The sequence below is a fragment of the Mytilus edulis genome, chromosome 13, assembly GCF_963676685.1.
Source record: "Mytilus edulis chromosome 13, xbMytEdul2.2, whole genome shotgun sequence".
Classification (NCBI taxonomy): domain Eukaryota; kingdom Metazoa; phylum Mollusca; class Bivalvia; order Mytilida; family Mytilidae; genus Mytilus; species Mytilus edulis.
This window is the reverse complement of record NC_092356.1, coordinates 72,298,543-72,320,402: the sequence shown is the minus strand read 5'-3', so window position 1 is coordinate 72,320,402 and position 21,860 is coordinate 72,298,543. Positions and strand designations below refer to the sequence as shown.

At 31.9% G+C, this 21,860-nt stretch overlaps 1 long non-coding RNA gene across 1 annotated transcript; it reads left to right on the top strand.

Moving 5' to 3' along the window:
* The first annotated feature begins 8,088 nt into the window (after window positions 1–8,088).
* On the top strand, window positions 8,089–20,994 carry LOC139501709 (uncharacterized). The gene is made up of 3 exons (XR_011658636.1): window positions 8,089–8,222; window positions 13,117–13,196; window positions 20,384–20,994. It is a non-coding gene; the product is annotated as an uncharacterized lncRNA (long non-coding RNA).
* The last annotated feature ends 866 nt before the right edge of the window (window positions 20,995–21,860 follow it).

Below are 21,860 nucleotides of genomic sequence, written 5' to 3'. Positions count from 1 at the left end.
GGATCCCAATCCTCCCCCTTACCTCGGACGGTGGTGTAACAGTACTAAATAAAAACCAACTATACAAATTAATTGAAAAAGGTTAAACTCATCAGATGGATATAAAAGAAATACATCTTACAAAAATATAGATTTGACGTAGCTTGGTACTTGTATATCCAAACAATAAAAAAACACTAGGTACTGATCTGAAAGTACTCGCAGTTACTGACAGCTAGTTAAAAACCACTTACAACTAATAAATCAAATTTAACTAAGACTAAATTATCAATCGGTACACATCCAACATCCAATGGATTAAGTGTAAAGACGTCACTAATTTGACACCTTATCGAACTATTCTGTCTTGTTAGTGCAGTTTTGATAGTAGCTCAATCTATTACAAATGAATTCATACAAATAAATATATAGATTTAGAACGTTGTATCGGCCGATGCTTAGTTGACTAATGTTATTTCTTCCATCGTTAACGCTAAAAGCGAAGGGCGAAATATACCAGAGGGACGTTCAAACTCTTCAAACTGAGACGCAATGGCTAAAAAAATAAAATAGTACACACAACACAACATAAAAACCTAAAGACTTAGCAACACAAACCCCTACAAAAACTTGCGATGATCTCATGTGCTCTGGAATGGTAAGCAGATCCTGCTCCTTAGGTGGCTTGTATCTACGTATGCCATTCTTTTTATGAAACAAACGATACCAACTCTTTAAATATGTCTTTCAGTTTAGAATGGGGAATACTTGTTTAAAGTGTAAAAACGTCAAATGTTTTAATACGTTTGCAAGATTAAAGAGTCTTAGATTGAATGTACTCTAAAAGAGCTTTGACATTTTTATATCCACATCTGATTCACGTCGCCTATAGAATAGGTAGTTTCACAATAACTTTGAAGCCCGGCTTTGATTGCTGATAAAATTGATGTGAATAATTTAGAAAGAGGTTTCGTGGAGCACTTGGAAGAATCTAGCAATATCCGTTGCTTGTAGGGACACTTATGTAGTTAATGCATCTAATACAGTGATGGAAGATCCAGTTCTTTATCTTTGGTTGAAATTCCAAAGGAAATATGATTATCAAGGATTCTCTCTTTAGTAAGTTTCATGGGTGTATATTTTGTTTGCAAGTGAATTGTCAATACCTAATGTATTTATCAAGGAGTTTATGTTATGTGAGCTACACACAAATACGATGTTGTATAGGGCGTTATCTGCGGGGACAAAAACATATTTTTCATGATAGTAGGAAAAGTGTTTGGCAACATTTGGGTCTTTAAAGATTGACGTAGCATGGTTATTTGATAGACCCATATAGTTTCTTAATTCTGATTTGCATCAACAACCTCACAGGCATAATCCATTCGGAAAGATAATCTACGTCTTCTTTTTCGCGTTTAACCCAATGCCTGGCTTAATTTCCCACTGAACCCATCAGTATTTGGAGGTTGTGTATCAAATTGATGGATTTAGGCTAAAGATATTTCGGACCTTTAGATAACACATTTCGCAAGGAAGTCTTATTATCAATGTTGAGATATTGAGATCCGGCAACACGTGTTTGTTATTAAATAATTTAGTAAATTGTGCGAATGTGATGAATACCTTAAGTCGTTTGTATAAATGGCAGCAGTTCATTAATAGAGACATTATGGAGAAGAGTTTGTGATGTATAATTACTATGACCATGACTGCGTCTACGTCGAGGAGTAGTTCAGTTGAAAATATTTATCACAATCACCGAGCTAAAGGAAGGACTAGATAAAATACCTAAACAATCAATTATATCGTTGCAACCATATGGTGTCGCAGTTCCCAATGGTCGAAATAGTAGTCTTTTTTTCTACGGAGACTAACTAGTTTGAAAGATGAGGATTGTTAGTCCTGTGGTATATTATTTCGATGTTGAGAACTTGCCTAGAAATGATTGAATGATCAGGCTGGTTAAATTGCTGGTAAATAATGTCGCATGCAGTGTGATTGATGTCGGATCTATAGACGCACATTTGTTTGTTAAGCCTGCCTTTCTTTTCACCGAAGTATACCAATCCGCAAGGGTTGCACTCTAGCCCGAAAACGACATTTATAGATTTAAAATTCAGGTCATCGTAACTTCTGGTAAAATAGGATATTTTTGGTTAAGTTACCAGTGAATTGAGCATCTGTTATGAAAATTCCACAGGTTTTGCAGCCTATATAAACGTTTATATATTTTGTATAATAATCTAAGAAGACAGGAGACCTTAATTTCTTCAGGAAACACCTAAATAATTATGTCAGGATATTGGAGTCCTTGGTTTCTTGATTCAGAAATCACAGTAAATATTGTGTCTGGATATGAGGTAACCCCTTGTGTTCTTAATTCGGTGTACTGGAGAAACGTATATACTTTAATTTTGAAAATAATTGATCTTTCATTACTCTTTTGAAAGAATTATATATTTTTCCCTCTAATGATTATTGTTTGGTTAAGAGCATTTTTTGTTGCCGGATACTTTTATCAGCTGCCAAATTTTCATCAAACCACTAACGACTTTGTCACCATGATGTGTCGTCTAGTTGAAGACTGTTGAAAAGGTCATTTTAGTACAGAAAGGCTGCAAGGAGAATCATCGTTGTAAATTGTATAAAAATACATAATATCAAACATTTCAATTATGCAAACAGGAAAATGTACCTTGATAAAAATTAAACTTTGTTTCCAACATGTTTATCTTTATAGGTCATGTAGTTTACACGTTCAACACTGATAACATTATGATTTTTAAATTCAATTTAATATTTACAAAAAGATGGTCTTTTAAACATAGTATTAGCTTCTCGCAAAGGTCTGTATATTGCATTATTGTGTATAGGTAAAAATGAATAGAAATTTATGTAATAATGTTTAAATGGCAGCGAAAAACTGCTGTGAATCTTATTTGAGCTCAGGAATTAACACTAGTAACCCGAATTTAACTTGATCGGACAAAAACGTGTTAACGCTATTTAAATGAGATTGATCGTTATTTGATAAAGATTGACAAAAATTAAAAATTATATTTAATTCATTTCAATTCATATCAATTCATTTTAACGCCAGTCAAATAGATTTCTCTGCAGTCGATCAATTGAAATCAATTTAGTGGTTAGTTGCGTCAAACTAATAGGCCACGCCCCTGTTAAGCTATTTCAAACATGCATTAATTCGTTTTAAACATGGATGAGACCCGGGCTTTTTACAGGTAAATCACTCAAGCAAAACGACCTCGATGTATCTATCGTAAGTAACGTGTGATCCTTTGCAACTATATAGTAACGAAACTTTATGTATTCCTGTATATTAACCGTTTCTCTTTTTTTTCTGTTTACTATATTGTACTCGTAAATCAAATTTAGACACGGAAAACTACACAGAAATTATTTATTGTGTACATAATTTAAATTGATGTGTCTTATATTTCCGGGAAGCAACATATTGTCATTCTCTTGCTGTATATTGATATTTGGAAAAGCTTGTAATGAAAAACAAGATATTGTTGAATAATAAAATTGACGAAGATAATGTTGACGTTGAATATGATAAACAGAAAGGCATGCTCAAAATTCTAAATGAAGTAGCAGCCCACTGAACTTTTAAAACTGTGTTAAATTGTCACTTGCCAAATCGGGCGTTAATTGTGGAAGAGAAACAAATATCAAACAAAAATATTGTTCTTACGATTCTGTAAAAAGATTATTGTGCTATCATGCACCCTGACGTACTTGTAATAAATGAACATGTATTCTGTATATATGAGATAAATTTTAGTCTGCGATAAAGATGGGTAAGTTGATTTAAGTTTAACGACCTTGACAGGCTATTTGTCGGCATACTCTTACGTTTTTTAATGTTTTAAAAGAAAACATACCTGTACGTTTTGGGCATTTAATATAAGTCTACTTACCAAATTGAAATGAACATAAACATTGTTAAAAAAAACCAAAAAATGGAAAAGAAACATTCTGCATTGTTGCTTTCATATAATTTTATTTCCTATATATTTGAGCGAAAATGTCTAAGTTAAAACTGATTGTAGTATAGATAAAATATTCCATCTAGGTGCTCTCGTTACATATTAAAATGAATTTCATTGGTCGGAACGTTTGCAAAACTTTCAATCCAGGTGTTCTCATCGAGGTCCGCGTTCATGTTTCAAATCAATACACAATATGAAGTCCAGTTCGGCAAAAAGAAATCAAAGTAAAACTCTACGATGTCCGATTAAACAAACAGAATTTAGAAAAATAACACTTTTACGATTCTTCCAATCACGACAAAAATATCTATCTTTTTCTCCGATGAAAATCATTACTATTTATATTAGAACAAGTCAAAAGTTGCCGGAGCTTGATTTATGATGCATACGAAACTTTAATAAATAATTATCCGGTTTGTATTTTTCAAAATAACTATTATATCCGATAAAAATCGAAAAATAAATTATCGGTAAAAAATACCAATTTTTCTATGAGACAAAAATTATCCTTATTGGAGTCAAATTTGTAATAAAGGACAAACCATATCCTCATGTTTTTTTATGCAGCACTAGTAAGCATAGTTCGTCTGTTCTCGCTTCAAACCAAGCCATCATAAATACACCAGAGATTACTAAAATGAAAGTCTTCTCGCTCATTGAGATTTTTTTGTAGGTATTAAGCTTCAATTCGACCATTGCATTTTTCAGAATTACGAAAAATATGTTATAATCCTTGACCTTCCCAAAGCTTATACTTCGTTCAGTCGATTGTATGAAAGATTTTTTTTTAAGAAACCGGTCTTTTACTGCAAAAAAAAGAAGATAAAATCGATTTTTGTTTGAAGTAACGAATGTCATTCTTAAAAAAAAGAAAGTTTTCGTGTTTTAGGTCGTCCTGATGCAAACGTAAAAGTTGAAATAAAAATTACACTCCGAGATTACACTAAAGACATTTCGCTAGCACACATGGGAATAGATTTATTAATCGTTCATTTGCAAGTCAAAAATAATAATTATGCAAAACTAATGTTAAAACTTTCCAATTTAAAATTGAGAAAAATCCGACAGGAAACCAAAGTACAAAGGTACGGCATTTATTTAAAAACAATCTCCATCCAACTTCAAAATGTGAGGTAAATCGATTAGCTTACGCTAGCCAAGCAACCAACAGACAAAATAAATCTTAACTCCCCGATGAAGACTATCTATAGACACGGAATAAAAAATAAGGAAATAATAGCATGTTAGATTGGTTAAAAACACATTTATGCAAACATGAGTCAGCTGTTTCTTTACTGAACTGGTCAGTGGTAATACAAAACCAGGGTTTCAAAAAGATGAAGAAAAAGAAAAAGACATTTAAACATGTAAAAATTTATTTAAAAGCAAATCAGATATAGTGTTTAACTGAAATTGAAAAAAAAGAATCATAATAGTCTATAATATGTAAAAATTTATATAAAAAAGCTAACAGCAAAATGAAAGGAAAATATGTGTTGCTTAAGAACATTGACCTGGGCCGTAACAGCCTCATGTTTGAAATTTTAAAACAAAGTTGAAACAAAGGCTTGTCTTCATATCAAATTGTTTTCACGGCGAATGTCTTGCAAGAAGCAAACTCCCATTACTCCGGTGTCGCCCTTGCATAATTTTGCGTGATCCATGCATGTTTCTGATTTACTTGTCTTTTGTGCATTTACTTTCCTACTAAATGGCTATAGTATAAGTATTAATTTTCATTTGTAAATGTCTGGTTTCGCAATGATGCATGTCCACCAATATCCAGACATTGTGCGAAAAAATATAGTTTAGAAGATATGATTCTATGCTGAATACAGAAAACATATAGTCGTTTCTTCATGAAGAATTGAACTCTAACCTTACAGAATACCAAACTGGCTCTCCTTTTTGAGTATTTTCATCTGGTGTCTTACATTTAAGGGTTTAACTTGTATTAAGTCGTGTCAACTTGCTGTCAAGACAGACGCATTTATAGAAAATAAAGGAATATGGAGTAAAAGTCCACGGGACCTTATCGAACACAAAGTCAGAGCTTAACAAAAATACAAATTATCAATGGTCAGCGTTTTATTCCTGTTCATCTTTATAGTCGCTAGAGAGTCTTCAACAATGAAAGAATCACTTGTTTACCAGAAGAACAAAACGACAATAGCAAGAAAGGATCTGAGAGTACTTAAGTTTCTGACAGCTAGTTCACACTGTTACGTTTGAAGTCTTCCTGTCCGTCATCCCGCAATCGTTATTTTTAAAGACCATAAGTGAATGAGTAATTGGATTTTCTGTCTCAGGACCTGCGCATATATAAAATACTTGCCACTGAACATTGAACCAAGTAAAATCAATACACATCGTTTCATATATAAAAATCAATCTACAGATGATAAAGCATTTCTTTGCTGGTTAGACTCCCTTTTTTTGGGAGTTAAACACTGTGCGGGACAAATTTCTTCTCATGGGAAGATATATTTTCCCATGGGAATATTATATTTTTGTAAAAGTGCTATGAAATATCGATATGGATTGACAATCACTAGTAACCAATGACTGGAAAAATTTAACAGGCATTTCAATAAATTAAAAGTATTTCTATCATACTTTTACACTCAATAGTCTTTTTTTTTATCGTTGAATGATTGATAGAAATTCTACCGTTCAGCGGCTGATTTTACAATTTGAATCTTTCACCTTTGTTTTCGGTCAATATCATCGTGCATTTCATGTAATAGTGTTCGCTGAACTGTCAATTATCAGAAACATTCCTTTTGAATTTCAGAATTTAATTTAAGAATTAAAATTATAATTCTGTTTTAATCTATAAACATGGGGAATGACGAATCGTGTTTTAGATTGTTTTCTAATTATAACCTTATAATTTCGTGAATTTACATCATAATCATTATGAATGTACTTATTCTTTTTCGTCTACGTAACTCGATATGCATGTTTTTCGCCACTAGAAAGATGTGCACTTACATTTTTTGTTCAAATCTTCTAATCATGCTTATGCAATGTTGTAACTCGTCTACACAAAAATCTTTTATTTCAATTCATTTTTGGCAAACACTTTTTGAAGTCTTTTCTAGATCTTTTATAACCTCTCGGGTAATTATCATAGAAAATCCAGAGTTTTGCATTTACAGGGACGCGTACGGATGATCTTTGTGATATATTCACTTGTACTTTACCCGTAGGCTGTCTTCGTGTACTGTAATTTATGGTTTAAAGGAATACGAATACTTTATTTCTCATAAAACTTTAATTGCTAGTTATCAATAACATACATAAACATAACTATAAGGTAAAATTATTACATGCATGTGTAAACGATACAATTAAATAAACTTGGAGGACTGACTTTCACATTTATAACTTTTACATAGTTTTTCTAATATTACAATATTTGATGAGGTTAACTGTTGAACAGCTTTAAAGATATAAGGGTTTGACTAACAGTAGTTCCTTAAACATTTCCTTCTTTTTCTATAGTTTAAATGTTTTACAATTCATAATGTAATGGTACTCGTCATCAATGTTGTTTGAGTCACAGAGCAGTCATTCCCAAAAAATGGGTACAATTACAAAATTTTAGTGTCGCCGGCAAATAACCACAAAATGCAAGCTTAACATATGTCACAGATAATCTTTTTCGTGTTCTAAGTGATTAATATGTATACTAAAATAAAATTATATTCTTTTGTGATGTATATCGTAAATATATTTGTGTGATTTGCTATTCAATATACGGAAATCACACGAATTCCGAATGTCGCCAAGAAAAACTCTTTTTTTTTTTTTTTTTAAACGATAAATCTTTTATTGCACATTTCTTTGCTGTTTAACAAATTACTCGACTCACAGCATTCAGCCGGGTATCCCTGTGAATTAGTTACTGTTTAACCAGGGAGATTATACAGTAAATTTATATTTATATGTATATATATATATATTAATTATGATTAGTTTTCATAAATACAATACATTGATTTTAACAATTTGTCTAAGTTCTTAGTTATGTGGAGGTCATCATAATGTAACGTAAATACGGAAGTTGTACTATTCATTATCCGATGTTGGTTATAATTTAATCATTGACCCTTAACCTTGATCGGCATAATCTCGTGAAAATTGAGATGATCGAATGATTGAAGGATAACACGTGGAATGATTTCATGAACAAAGGATCTAAATTGAGTATTTCTAAAGGTGAGTTTTGTTATATTCCCATTGACTTATGATAAATTGATCAAGAAGGATTTTTTTTCCCCTAAAATATTAGATATTTTCCAGTAATTAGACAGTAGACAGTACGGGGTCAAAAATCATGTCCTACAGGTAAACATTGACCTTCTTCTTCTCTGGATCTTTACACCCTTTATAGGGTAACCATACGAAATTGTATGTCGAACAGTTCCACCACCAAAAAAATAATTGAAGAATAAATTAACAATCGTAACACAACAACATTATATACACTATATACATTTTTTTAAGTCTTTATGTGTTTTTATAAAGGAGGTTTACAGGTTTTATTTTGACTTTTACATAGGAAGTTTACAGTTTAAGTCTTTTAACATACAATTAAAGGAAAAATTATGATTTTTACTTTTTAGCAGTTATTTTTCATATATTTTTTTTTATTTTTGGTTTACTGATCAATATTTAATATAATATTTACAGATTAGGTCACATATTCACTTTTTAGATAATTCATTTTTTAGATAATTTACATTTTTAGATAATTTACAGAATGAAAAAAGACAAGATTTTGGTCTTTGATCTTTAGGAATTCGCCTTTATATCTTTAAAGATAATTTGACCTTAATTTATTCACTGTGTATTATGAGAACAATTAGAAAGATGATGTTTTTACAACTATTTACAGTTAATTTACAGAATATTTATGAACTTAAACTCTTAAGATTTAATGACAATGATTATACTGTTAATAATAGTATTAAGTAGACTAAATTTTCAAAATGTTTTGTTTAAATTTTTACATTGCTGTCCTCCCATCCTTGCCCCCACTCTTAGGCAGCCTTTTTCTTTGCTTGGTCTTTCATCACCAGTTGATATCGTGCGTTGTGTATGAGAAACACTAGTCTTCTTGATTGGAATTCTATTTGAGATATCAGGTCAGATGTGATTCTGTATATCTTTTGTATTTTTGTAATGTCCATTAATACTTGAATTGTCATTTCACATGTGAGATCTTCTACTCGCACATTCCCGTTTGTGGTTAGTAGGTTCTTAATTGTTTGTAATATTGGATCTCGCAGGTAATTCCACGCTTCACATTCTATAAGCAAATGTTCTAATGTCTCTTCTTTACAGTCACAGGCTATACAATGATCTTCAGTTCCTTCTTTGTATATCTTATATCTTAGAGGTTGTAGAATATATGTTCCAGTTAATAGTTTGATCTTGGTAGGTACTCTCTTGCTGTCTCTTGGAGATTGGTGCTTGATTCGCAATATTGGATGTATTTTTCCTGGCATGAATATATCACTGTTAAGGTATCGAAGGCCGGTATAGAGCTTAGCTAGAGATGTTGTTCGTTCAATCCAGTAGGCATTGATACCTTTTTTTGCTTTATTTAACAGTTCATCCTTTTTCATCTGAATATCTAGCCACTCACTTGCATTTCCTAGGTCGTATTTTAGCATGATTGTTTTTACTTGAATAAACCAGCTGTTACTATTCATTGACTTGATGCACAATTGCCTCCTTGCTAGTTGTTTTTCTAAACTTTCGTTGGGTTGGGTACATACATTTATGAATAGGGTCATGACCTTTAAGTGTATTTGCGCTTCTACTGGTAGTATTCCCGTCAAGATGTTAATTGCCGGATCTGGTGTATTAGTTGGTAGTGACATCAGTTGTTTGAGCATTTTCTTTTGAAATTTTTCCAATTTCTCTAGATCCAGAGATTGTGGTGTTAGTAGATCCATTCCATATAATAACACCGGCAAGATGTAGATTTTAAACAGGTGTATTATAGTTTCCATATCCAGTCCATTTTCACCATGGAAGCCACTGCCAAGTAGCGCATAAGCACTTCTTCTTGATTTTTTTTATATTCTCCTCAATATTTGCTATGATATGACCATGCGTCACATTTAAACATCTTAAAATAATACATTTGTTTACATTTGAGTTTTTCTACATAATATATATAGTAATACAGAAGAATGATCATGCGCAATAATACATTATGGTTATTATATTTTTTTATAAACATCATTCAAAAATCTACTTGTTGTTTTATCAAGAAGTTTCATATTTTCATAATGTTGTTTAAATTCTGTTTTAAATATTCTATAGACATCAACATTGTTTTGTTTATACTCTGATGCATATGTAGATTTATGAATAGAGAATAATATTACAGTGAGAAATAGATTAATGTCATAATAATTTTTATCATATATTTTGTAGCCTAGTATTAGATTTTTGAAGGTGATTATGTGTGTTCCCATTTTTATTTTATCAAGGAGTATTTTGACCTTTTTCCAAAAGTTTTTAAAGTATTTGCATGAAATGAAAAAATGTTCATAGTTTTCTAATTGGTTGCAAATATGGCACTGGTCATCATTTTTCAGATGCCAGGTGTACAATAGTTGTTTACAAGGAAGTATATAATGAATTAACTTCCATCTGAATATTTTTAGTTTGTTTACTTGTAAACTATTGAATATAAAGTTCAGCATTTTGTACAAATGGCTTGATGAATCTAATTTTAATTGTGTTTTCCATTTTAGAAAGCCAATTGGTGTTTTTTCCAGTATATAACATGAGCTAATACTTTTATAAATTTCTTTTGATGGAAGGTTTTCAATTCTGATCAATTTTGTATTATTTTGTGTTTTTAAGTATAGCCTTTTATCTGTTTTAACTTGAGTATTGCGCGAGTTATCTGATTTCATTATCATTTGCCATTTTTTTGGTATTGCAGCTCTTATTCTAGATAGTTCTGATATCCAGTTGGATTTGAGGGTCAATTTATCTAATATTGCCATTTGTGATATATTTCCTGCTTCATCTATTATATCATTAATAAATAGTATTCCATTGGTTATCCAATGTGAGAATATTAAACATTTGTTTTGAAATTTTATATGTTTATTGCCCCATATGTATTGTTGTCTTGTATTAATAAAATTTGTACTGTTGGTTTTTATTTCAGAGGTATTTTTCATCTTAAACCAACTTTTGACTATTTCTAAATAGAAAAGAGGGATTGTTTTACTGAGTTTTGGGATTGCTTTTATGCTACCTGGATTCATGTTAAATAAAGAAAAGTTTTCTCCAAATTTATTGAAAAAGAAAAGGGGGATGACTTTCCAGTTTGCAAATTGTGTTGATGTTAAACGTTTGACCCAGGATAATTGTATAGCTGATAAAAAATCATCAATGTTGATCATTTTAAGGCCTCCTTCCAAGTAATCTTTACATAGGGTGATTCTTTTAACTTTTTCTTTTTTATTACCCCAGATGAAGTTGTAAATCATTTTTTTAAATTCATTTAAAAATTCTTTGGAAATGGTTGTTACTGATGCCAAGAAAGTTAAATTTGGTAAGATGAGAGATTTAATTACTGTTATTCTATCTATCATTGTGAGATTTCTTCTGTTCCAGCTATTGATTGTATCTTGAGACTTTCTTAGAATTTTTTCAGTATTTAATTTGTCACATTCATTTTTATTAAGTCCAAAGTATACACCTAGGCTTTTAATAGGTTCTTTATTCCAGTTAATGTTTTCATATTTATCTTTACAGCTTTTAAGTCTGCCTAGCCATATTCCTTCTGTTTTTGATCGGTTGAGTTTAAGACCTGAGAGCGTTCCAAATATTTCAATAATATTCAGAGCATAGCTAATTTCTTGCTTGCATTTTAAAAAAAGAGTTGTGTCATCGGCTAATTGTGAGATTTTCAGACTATGTGTTTTGGAATCTAATTTTATTTGAAATCCCTTAATACCAGTATCTTGTCTTATTTTGCATGCAAGAATTTCTACTGCTATTGTGAAAATTAGAGAGCTGCACGGACAGCCTTGACGTATTCCGCGAGATACATTGTAAGTTTCTGAAATCCACCCATTATTTAGCATGCAGCCTTTAATATTCTTATATAATGTTTTAACCCATTTAATAAAAGAGTTTGGTAGACCAAATTTTATAAGGGCTTCATACATAAAGTCCCATTCTAGCGAATCAAAAGCTTTTGAAAAATCAATAAAGAGTAATGCACCATCTATGTTAAAAGTTTCAGCATAGTCTATAATGTCTTGGATTTGGCGTATATTAAAACCAATATATCTATTTTTGATATACCCATTTTGATCTCCATGAATTATTTTCAGCAGTATTGGTTTTAAGCGCTGGGCTATTGTATATGCAATGAGTTTAGTGTCTACATTTAATAGCGTAATTGGTCTATAATTATCCAGTGACAAAGGGTCTTTTTTTTTGTAAATTAAAGAGATGATACCTATCTTTTGTATAGTTGTTAGTTCTCCGTCATCATAGCATTTATTAAAAACTTCAACTGTAAATTCTTTTAAATTACTCCAAAAAGTGCGATAAAATTCTACGCTTAACCCATCTATTCCTGGAGATTTATTTAATTTCATGTTGAATATTGCTTTAGTGCATTCTTCTATAGTTAAGGGCCCCCCCAAGGAATCACTTTCTTTTTCTGATAGTTTGTGATCAATGTTGGTTTCATTTATATGATTTTTTATATCATTTAAGTTTGGAGAAGTGCTTTTATATAAGTTTTCATAGTATGATCTTTCTATATTTAGGATTTCTGCAGAATCTGTTACTATTTTCCCTTGATTATTTTTTAGCGCTGTAATGCTCTTTTTTGTTTGTCTTGATTTTTCAAGGCCAAGGAAATATTTAGTATTTTTCTCTCCTTCTTCTAGCCATTGTACTCTAGATCTTATTTGTGCTCCTTTAACTTTATTTAAATAGAGGTGTTCAAGTTCATTTTCAATGTTTTTAATTTCTTTTTTTATAATTTGGCTTGCATTTGTTTTCTCATTTAGTTTTCTTAATTTTATTTCTAAATTTTTTATATCATTTTTATTTTCAGATGATCTTTGTTTGCAGTAAGTAAGAGTTGCGGTTCTTACCTCTGATTTAAACATATCCCAGAGTGTTTTTAAATTTTTGGTAAGTATTTGTACTTTATAATTTTTGATTAAATCATTTATGAGGTCAATATATTTTTGCTCTTTAAGTATACTATTGTTAATTTTAAAGAAACCCCTGCCTCTTTCTTCTGAATTTTGTCTAACTTGTAAAGAAATGGCTTGGTGATCAGTGTATGAGATCATTGCAGGTCTAATATCTGCTTTTATAACATGCGGTCTTATATCAGGACTAATCAAGAAGAAGTCAATTCTGCTCGCTATGTTTGTTTCATTTTTCCTTCTCCATGTGAATTGACTAGTATTTGGATTAAGTTCTCTCCATATATCTGTTAAATTATTTTTCTTTATTAGTTTTTTTAAGCTATTTACTGGTTTGTAGTTTCTTGGGATGATATTAGTTTTTCTATCATTAATTGAGAGAGTTTCGTTCATATCACCTCCTAATATAAGGATACCCAAACGATTGTTTTCAATTATATTTTGAACCTTTTTGAAAAATTTGTTTCTATTTTTGTGTAGATTTGGAGCATAAACATTTATTAGAGTAAAAATATTGTCATTTATTTCTATGTTTATCAAAATTATTCTACCTTCATTATCTTTTATTTCGTTTATTGTTTTACATTTTAAATTGTTTTTGACAAAGATTGAAACACCTCTTGATTGTGTGTTACCATAACTATGAAACATTTTGCCATCAAACTCTTTATTTATTGTTTGTTCAATATTTTCTATAAAATGTGACTCTTGAATGAAAAGAATGTTACATTTTTGATTTTTTGTCCATAGTTGTAATCTTTCTCTTTTGTTTTTTTGGCCTAAACCTTGACAGTTTAGTGATATTATATGAAGATTTTCACCCATTGTTTAATTTAGAGTTTATATGTATAGTTGATATCAAAACTACATTTGCAAGGAGACATCTTTGTTTCACATCATATTCACAAAGTACTTTCATTAAATGTTTGGTTTTAAAGTTACACAGTATACTATAAAAACATTGGTACATGTACATGATTATTTGTGATTTAAATATATACGGTACTGGTAAACAAAATATTCCAGAGATGAGCCAAAGAAGTATTCTGTAAAGGAAAATGAATCATACATAATATGTGGTAAGCAGCACTCTCAAATTTACCATGGCCTAGACTTTTTGATTTGTGTGTAAATGTTTCGATATAAACGGTGACCAGTATTCATGATTGTTGTCATACTCAAGTAAATACCTATTGGTCAGTCAACGATAACAACGTAAACAGAATATACAGAATACACTTATACACAGATATAAAAACAAATTATCCTTATGGTGCGTGTGCAATAAATGTCAAAAACTATCTCAAGCCAAAAACGCAGAAGACACTCGACGGAACCATCGCCGGGTAAAAGCCAAAGCTTCAGCGTAAAACCTTCCAGCAAAAAACTTATCACTGATAACGAATTTAAAACTGTAACTATGCCTAAACAAGGCCAACCTCCTGTATCTAACCCATCAACACAAAGTAACAAGTCAATTTTTACAGACAACGATGTTAATAGACTAGCACAAGCGGTTAAAGCCATAATGTTCGAAGACCTACGCAATGAACTAAAATCCGACTTACAGGTGTATTGCAATAGCTTAACCGTTCCTCTCTTTACTGAGATTGAAAAACTTAAAACGGAAAACATTGAACTGAAAAAATCCATAAACGAGGTAGGCAAACTGAGTTTAAAAGTGGACGACTTAGAACAGCACAGCCGGAAGAGTTGTATTAGAATAAGCGGGGTTCCTTATACCCAGAGTGAAGATACGACAAAAATTCTATGCGATATAGCATCTAAACTTGAAGTTGATTTACAAAGTAACGACATAAGCGTATCCCATCGTTTACCAACAAAAGAAGGCCACAAGCAAATCATTGCCCGCTTTACGCATACCAAGAAACGTGCTGAATTTTTGAAGGCAACAAAAAATATCCGAAATATCCCAGATTTACATGGTGTCGGAATAAGTCAGGACTTGACCAAGGCACGTAGTAGAGTTGCTTTCTTAGCTCGTGAAGCAGTGAGAAAGGGTAAACTAAAATCTTCCTCAGTATGGGACGGAAAAATATTCTTAACAGCCATTAACGATGATAAACGCATTGTATCTACCGAATCGGAACTGAATGACTTCATAAACGGTAAACCAGATCCAAGACGAAGTGATATAGAAAACAATGTTGCTGATATGCCTATCGCGCGTTCCCCTGGTACTCCTCATTTTCAACCAAACAACATGATGTTTCCTCCACAAATGATGCAATACCAAAGCGGGGCCCAAGCGATGTATCCACACATGTATGGAATAATGTCTTGATGTACTTTAACCAATTAAACCATTATGCATTTTGTACTGTGTTATCTAATATAAGTTGACCACAGGAAGGTATTGACTTCATCTACATTTATTAACTTGTGTACTTACAAAACTTCATGTATATCATTTAATTTAGTGACTTAAAGGTAATTTTTGCACATGATGGAAATGTATTCTTCTGTAATTTAATGCATACCCTGTCTAATGGAAAGTTAACTTTTAAAGATAGCAAAAAAAATCAACATTAAAAAATATATAGATTCACATAATTAAAAGTCTATTCTACTTAGGCTCTGTTCGACAAAAGAATTTTTTTTCTCGCTTTCTATTGTTCACGGTAGGAAAGTATCAAATCGAAGGATTTAATTCTGCCCGTATCAATTCAATCTGTTATCTAATTATAGTATTTTATTGATTCGTTGTTTACACTTTGTTTGACTACTACTTACATTTTTGTTTATATCTTATTTTACCGTTCATCAATCTGGTCACCTGACCTAATAAAAAATCCCACGGTTCAATAATTTAAGTTGTACTGACAATTTAAGTACAAATCTCTCTCTGGAGTTGTGTATTCGAACTCGCCAACATTAAGTGTGTAAATATGTTTGTTTTTGTTTGTAGTTATTTTGTTATAGTTAATGGAAATGTAAATAGCACTGGTGACAATTGTATAAATATATTAAGGCTGGAAATGTTGAATGTAGAAGAAATGACCACTGTGACTCGCTGTTACGCTTCTTGGGATACCAAAGTTACTTGATGGGTATTTCCAGCGTACTCTACAAAGTCAGAGTGGGACTCTTCTACAATCGAGCCACAAAAGTAAAAGAAAATAAGTTGTTAAACTTGGATGATATTGTTTTTGCAAATTTATTTATGCAGTATAGTTTGGGTGCCATACCTGTAATATTATTGTTAATCATATGTAAATCTGAATTTAAAACCAAAATTAATCTAAAAGAAAACCCATCATTTAATAATGAAATATTTTGTCAAAAGGAAGCCAAATACAGTCGGGCTTGGATACTAAATGTTTTACCAAAGTGTTGTATCATATATTGTGTAATAATGAAAATTGTATTATGTATTATGCTATTTATATTGTTATTAGTTTTGCTTTTGTCTGGGGACATAGAAAAAAATCCTGGTCCATCATCGCTATATTCTTCAGATAAATCTACAGTATCATCCGTATCCGACCTCTCATTTGATGAATTCAAGCATTGTCTCTCCAAATTTATATCATTTGTACATCTAAATGTTCAGAGTTTAGAGCCTAAACTAGATTTAATAAATGTCGAACTTCAGCACTTGGATATACTCTGCTTTACGGAAACTTGGTTAAAGCCAGATGTACTCGAAAATGATGTTCTGTTAGACAATTTTGTAAAGCCGTTCCGGCACGACAGAGTAGATCGTATGGGTGGTGGGGTGGCTGTTTATGTGAAAAGTTGTCTTTCTGCAAAACGGAGATGTGACTTAGAAGTAAACGGGGTAGAAAGTGTTTGGCTAGAACTAAAGTTAAAACAGAATCGACCCTTTTTGCTCGGTACTTTCTATAGGCCTCCCAACTCACCACAGCATTTGTTGAATCTTATAGAGCACTCTTTTGATCTCGCTTCAGATACCGGCATTGAGACCATCGTAATTGTAGGCGATTTTAATGACGACCAAATGAATCCGAGGCAATCTAAGATGAAGGAAATTTTCACAAGATATGGCATGACCCAATTTGTAGAGGAACCTACAAATTTTTGTGAAAATTCAGCATCTATTATTGATTTGGTATTAAGTAACAAATTAAACGTAGTAGATTTGGTCCACGTAGGCCAACCGTTTCTTCCCGCTAATATCCGATTTCACTCTCCTGTTTACGGTATACTAAAATTTCAAAAATCGTCAAATACGTGTTTCAAACGCAAAATATGGTTGTACGACAGAGGCGACTACGACCTTTTCCGTAGGATGCTTTCAGATGTTAACTGGAACGATTTTATTGAATCTAGCAATAACGTCGATGTGCTCGTCGAGAGATTTTCCGAATTATTAATAGATTTTGCTTCGAAAGCTATTCCAAATAAAAATATCACTGTTAGGAAAACCGATCCTCCGTGGATGAATAATTACATACGCAGGACTATTAGAAAAAGGAACCGTATTTATAAGAAGGCGAAAAAGGCAAATAGTCCCGAAAACTGGCTACAATTTCGCAGGAGTCGTAACAAAACTGTGAACGTAATACGGAATGAGAAGACAAAATTCTATGACAAACTGATCGGAAAGCTTAGAACGACCATGTCTTCAACCAAAATTTGGTGGAATTTAGCCTACCGCATAACCAACCTAAAATCTCGAGACATGAATATCCCGCCTATCAATTTAAACAGCTCTATTATTGAGGACGATAAACAAAAGACCGAGGCATTTAATGACTATTTTGCGTCGCAGTCTAATATTGACGATAGCAACAAACTACTGCCTAGGGACGACACCCCTCCAGATAGACGATTAAGTACTATCGTTTTCGAAACGTACGAAGTTAAAGACATTCTTCAAACTTTAAATGTCAACAAGGCTTCGGGGCCTGATGCTATAAGCGGTCGTATTCTCAAGCCGGTTGCCGATATTATAGCAAAACCACTACGCGCTATTTTCAACTTAAGTCTTAGAACGAAGTTGTTCCCGTCCGCATGGAAGCTAGCTAATGTAATTCCTTGTTTAAAGAATGACGTTAAAAGCATACTTAGTAATTATCGACCAATATCTCTTCTATCGGTGATGAGTAAAGTTTTCGAGCGTTGTGTATATAAGCACGTTTTTAACTTTATACGAGTTTTGATTTCCGAGCACCAGTCTGGTTTCATGCCTAACGATTCGACCAGAAATCAGCTTTTATACATTTGTAACGTTCTTAGCAAAGCCTTAGACGAAGGCAAAGATATCAGGTTCATATTTTTCGATATAAGTAAAGCCTTCGACCGTGTGTGGCATAAGGGATTGCTCTATAAGTTGCAAATGATGGGGATTGTTGGTGACCTTCTCCTGTGGCTTAAAGATTACTTGTCGAACAGAAAACAAAGGGTGGTCATAAACGGAGTAGAATCTTCCTGGGCTGATGTAAATGCTGGAGTACCCCAGGGGTCAATTCTCGGGCCCTTGCTGTTCCTTATTTATATTAATGACATTATTAACGAAGTAAGCTGTAAGATTAAACTATTTGCGGATGATACATGTATTTATGCTGTTGTAGATAATCCACTGGTTTCGTCGATTTCTTAAAACAACAACTTGTGTAAAATAAATAGCTGGGCGGATAAATGGTTAGTAAATTTTAACCCGTCTAAGACAGAATCCATCGTATTCTCACGCAAAAGCGAACCAGATTATCACCCCCCTTTGAATATGAATGGCGTCATTATAAAAAGAGTTCAAACTCATAAGCACTTGGGATTAACTTTCTCGAGTGATGGGACATGGAATCATCACATTGAAAAAATAATTTCAAAGACGTTACCTCGACTAAACTTACTGCGTCGCCTAAAATTTAGGCTAGACAGAAGATCTCTTGAAAATATGTATTTTAGCTGTGTTCGCCCATTACTTGAATATGTTGATGTTGTCTGGGATAACTGTCCCGAATACTTAAAAGCAAAGCTTGAACATGTAAATTACGATGCTGCACGCATCGTTACTGGTGCAACAAAACTCACCAGTCTACGCTTACTTTTGGCTGAATGCGGATGGGAGACTCTTCAACAGCGAAGAGATAAGCATAAACTTTTACTTTTTCATAATATGGTGAATGGAAAGACCCCATGTTATCTAAATGATATCCTTCCCGATCAGTTTAGAAACATTCATCAGTATAGAACTCGTTCTGCAAATAATTTTCCATCAGTACCCTGTCGAACTACTTATCATATGAAAAGTTTCCTTCCATCAACAGTTCGACTATGGAATAGCCTCCCCCCAGATATAAAAAATGCTGGTTCTATCGCGCCACTTAAAGCATTTCTAAAGATAAATCATTCTATACCAAATTATTATTATGCAGGCAGTAGACTAGGCCAGATATATCATGCCCGAATCCGTACCGAGAGCAGTAGTCTTAGGGATCACTTGTATCAGAAAAATTTGGAATCAGACCCATTTTGTAAATGTAAACAGATAGAAACCTCAGAACACTTCCTTCTAAACTGTCCCAATTATCATCGAACTCGTGAAGCCCTCTTTGTTAACCTAGTTGGTACACTTAACATAGATACGTTACTATATGGGGATCCGAACATTACCGATATAGACAATAAAAAGAACTTTCTTATTGTCCAAGACTATATATTGAAAACTAAGAGATTCACATAATTATTCTTGTTGGCCCAACAACATGTCACCCAATATTAAAAATACTATCTGCATTATATTTTAATTTCCATTACATTTGATTTCTTTTTCCATGATATTATATTATATAGTTGTACATTTTCTGTCCATTGTAATTGATTTTGCCATTTAAAAGGAGAGGAATTTGTATAAGTGACTTGTCACTTGTTTTCCAATCCATTGTATTGTATTTATGTTCGCATTTATTTATCTGTTTCTGAATAAAATATTGTTTACACTAAACAAAATATGTGCACATACTTCACAATGTTCATGGAAGAAAATGAGACATAACAACACAAATATATATAAGAATTCATACATGTATTTAAACACATATTTTCATTTAATTGTCCCCATACATTAGATTTAAGTATTGCTTTTTTGCCATAATTTGAGACTATAAATATATAATAAAAAAGAATCAGATATATTTTTTTTGTATCATGTATAATAATTTCATTGTTATTTATTTGTAGGTTTGTTATTTTAACAGTATAATGAGATTGTAGGACTATGTACATGATGTAGGCGTTTACCATGTTTACAGTATTTACGGAAACAATTGGAGTAGTTATTGTTTGCAGAACATACAGAATTAGTACTTGCATTTTTTTACAGAGGAACATGTTAGGTGGTGATACATGTATTTGACTTGCGATGGATTGACAAAAGATTTTTATATTGTGGATTAAATTGGGCATTTGAAATATTTCTAATGTGTGGATTACAAGTGATATCCAAATGTTGTTTACATGATGTAAAATAGGACTATGAATATGTTCTACTATTATAAGGATTAAAATGGACGGATAATTTGTTATAAAGCAAGGATGTATCATTGAGAAGTTGTTGCGGATAGTTAGCGAGATAAACAGAAAAATTGAATTCAGATATATGTGGATTAATGAAATGATATCTATCAGGGATAGCTTCTTTATAAACTTTAAATTTGTTGGATCTATTTTATTTTTATTTCTGACAGCTATTCTATTTTCTATAAACAGTTCAAAAATATATTTATTTAATATGTTTATTGTATTTTGATTCTGTATTATTAGCGTCTTAATAAATTTGATTATCGATACAATTTTTCGTATGTATTTTTCATAAACAGGGAAGGCTGTTTTAGTGATTGTTTTATCACAGCTTGACTTGTTCTCATCTCTTGTTTGTTGGATCGCATATTGAGAGCAGAAACATTTATTCATTGGTTTGAGGAATGGGGTTATTTGAAAATCGTTCTTTTCCATAATAAACATGATAAACAATATTATACACAGTTCATTACATATATATACATTTTCATTCACATGATTAATATTTATATTATTACTAATTTCAAGGTATATATAATCTAGAATTATATCACACTTTGACTTATTTTTTTTTGTATTTTTTTTTTGCATAAAAAGAAAAATAGACAAACAAGTAAAAAATATAATACAATATTTACAATTATTCATGGTTGTGTTTTAATTTGTAATTGTTAGGAGTTTTCAGATGTCCTTGGTTTTGTTGAGCCAATATCTCGGTCATGCAAAGTGTCGGTTGGTGTTGTTGCAGATCGTTTTGCTGTTTTTTGCTGTGGGGTTGTTCCAAGATATTTGTCCAGCGGACCGTGAGTTGTTTCCTGGGATTTGGATACTTTTTTCTTTTTCTTTTTTTTTTTTTTGATTTTGTTCAGGAGACTGTTCTATTGGTGCCTCCGACTCTGATTTAGATATGTTTTGTGTTGGTACATCTACTTTACTGGTATCTTTGGTAAGTTCGGTAATATTACTGGTTTCTTTATTCTGTGGAGTATCATCAGTATGTGAGAGATTTTCAGTCGATTGAGATGTAACAATCTCCTCATCTTTCTCCAATTCATTTTCACTTCCTTCATCTGACTCTTCTGTTGAATCCTCTGAGGCAATTTGACTGTTTTTATCAAATTCAGAAATGCAGTTCTTT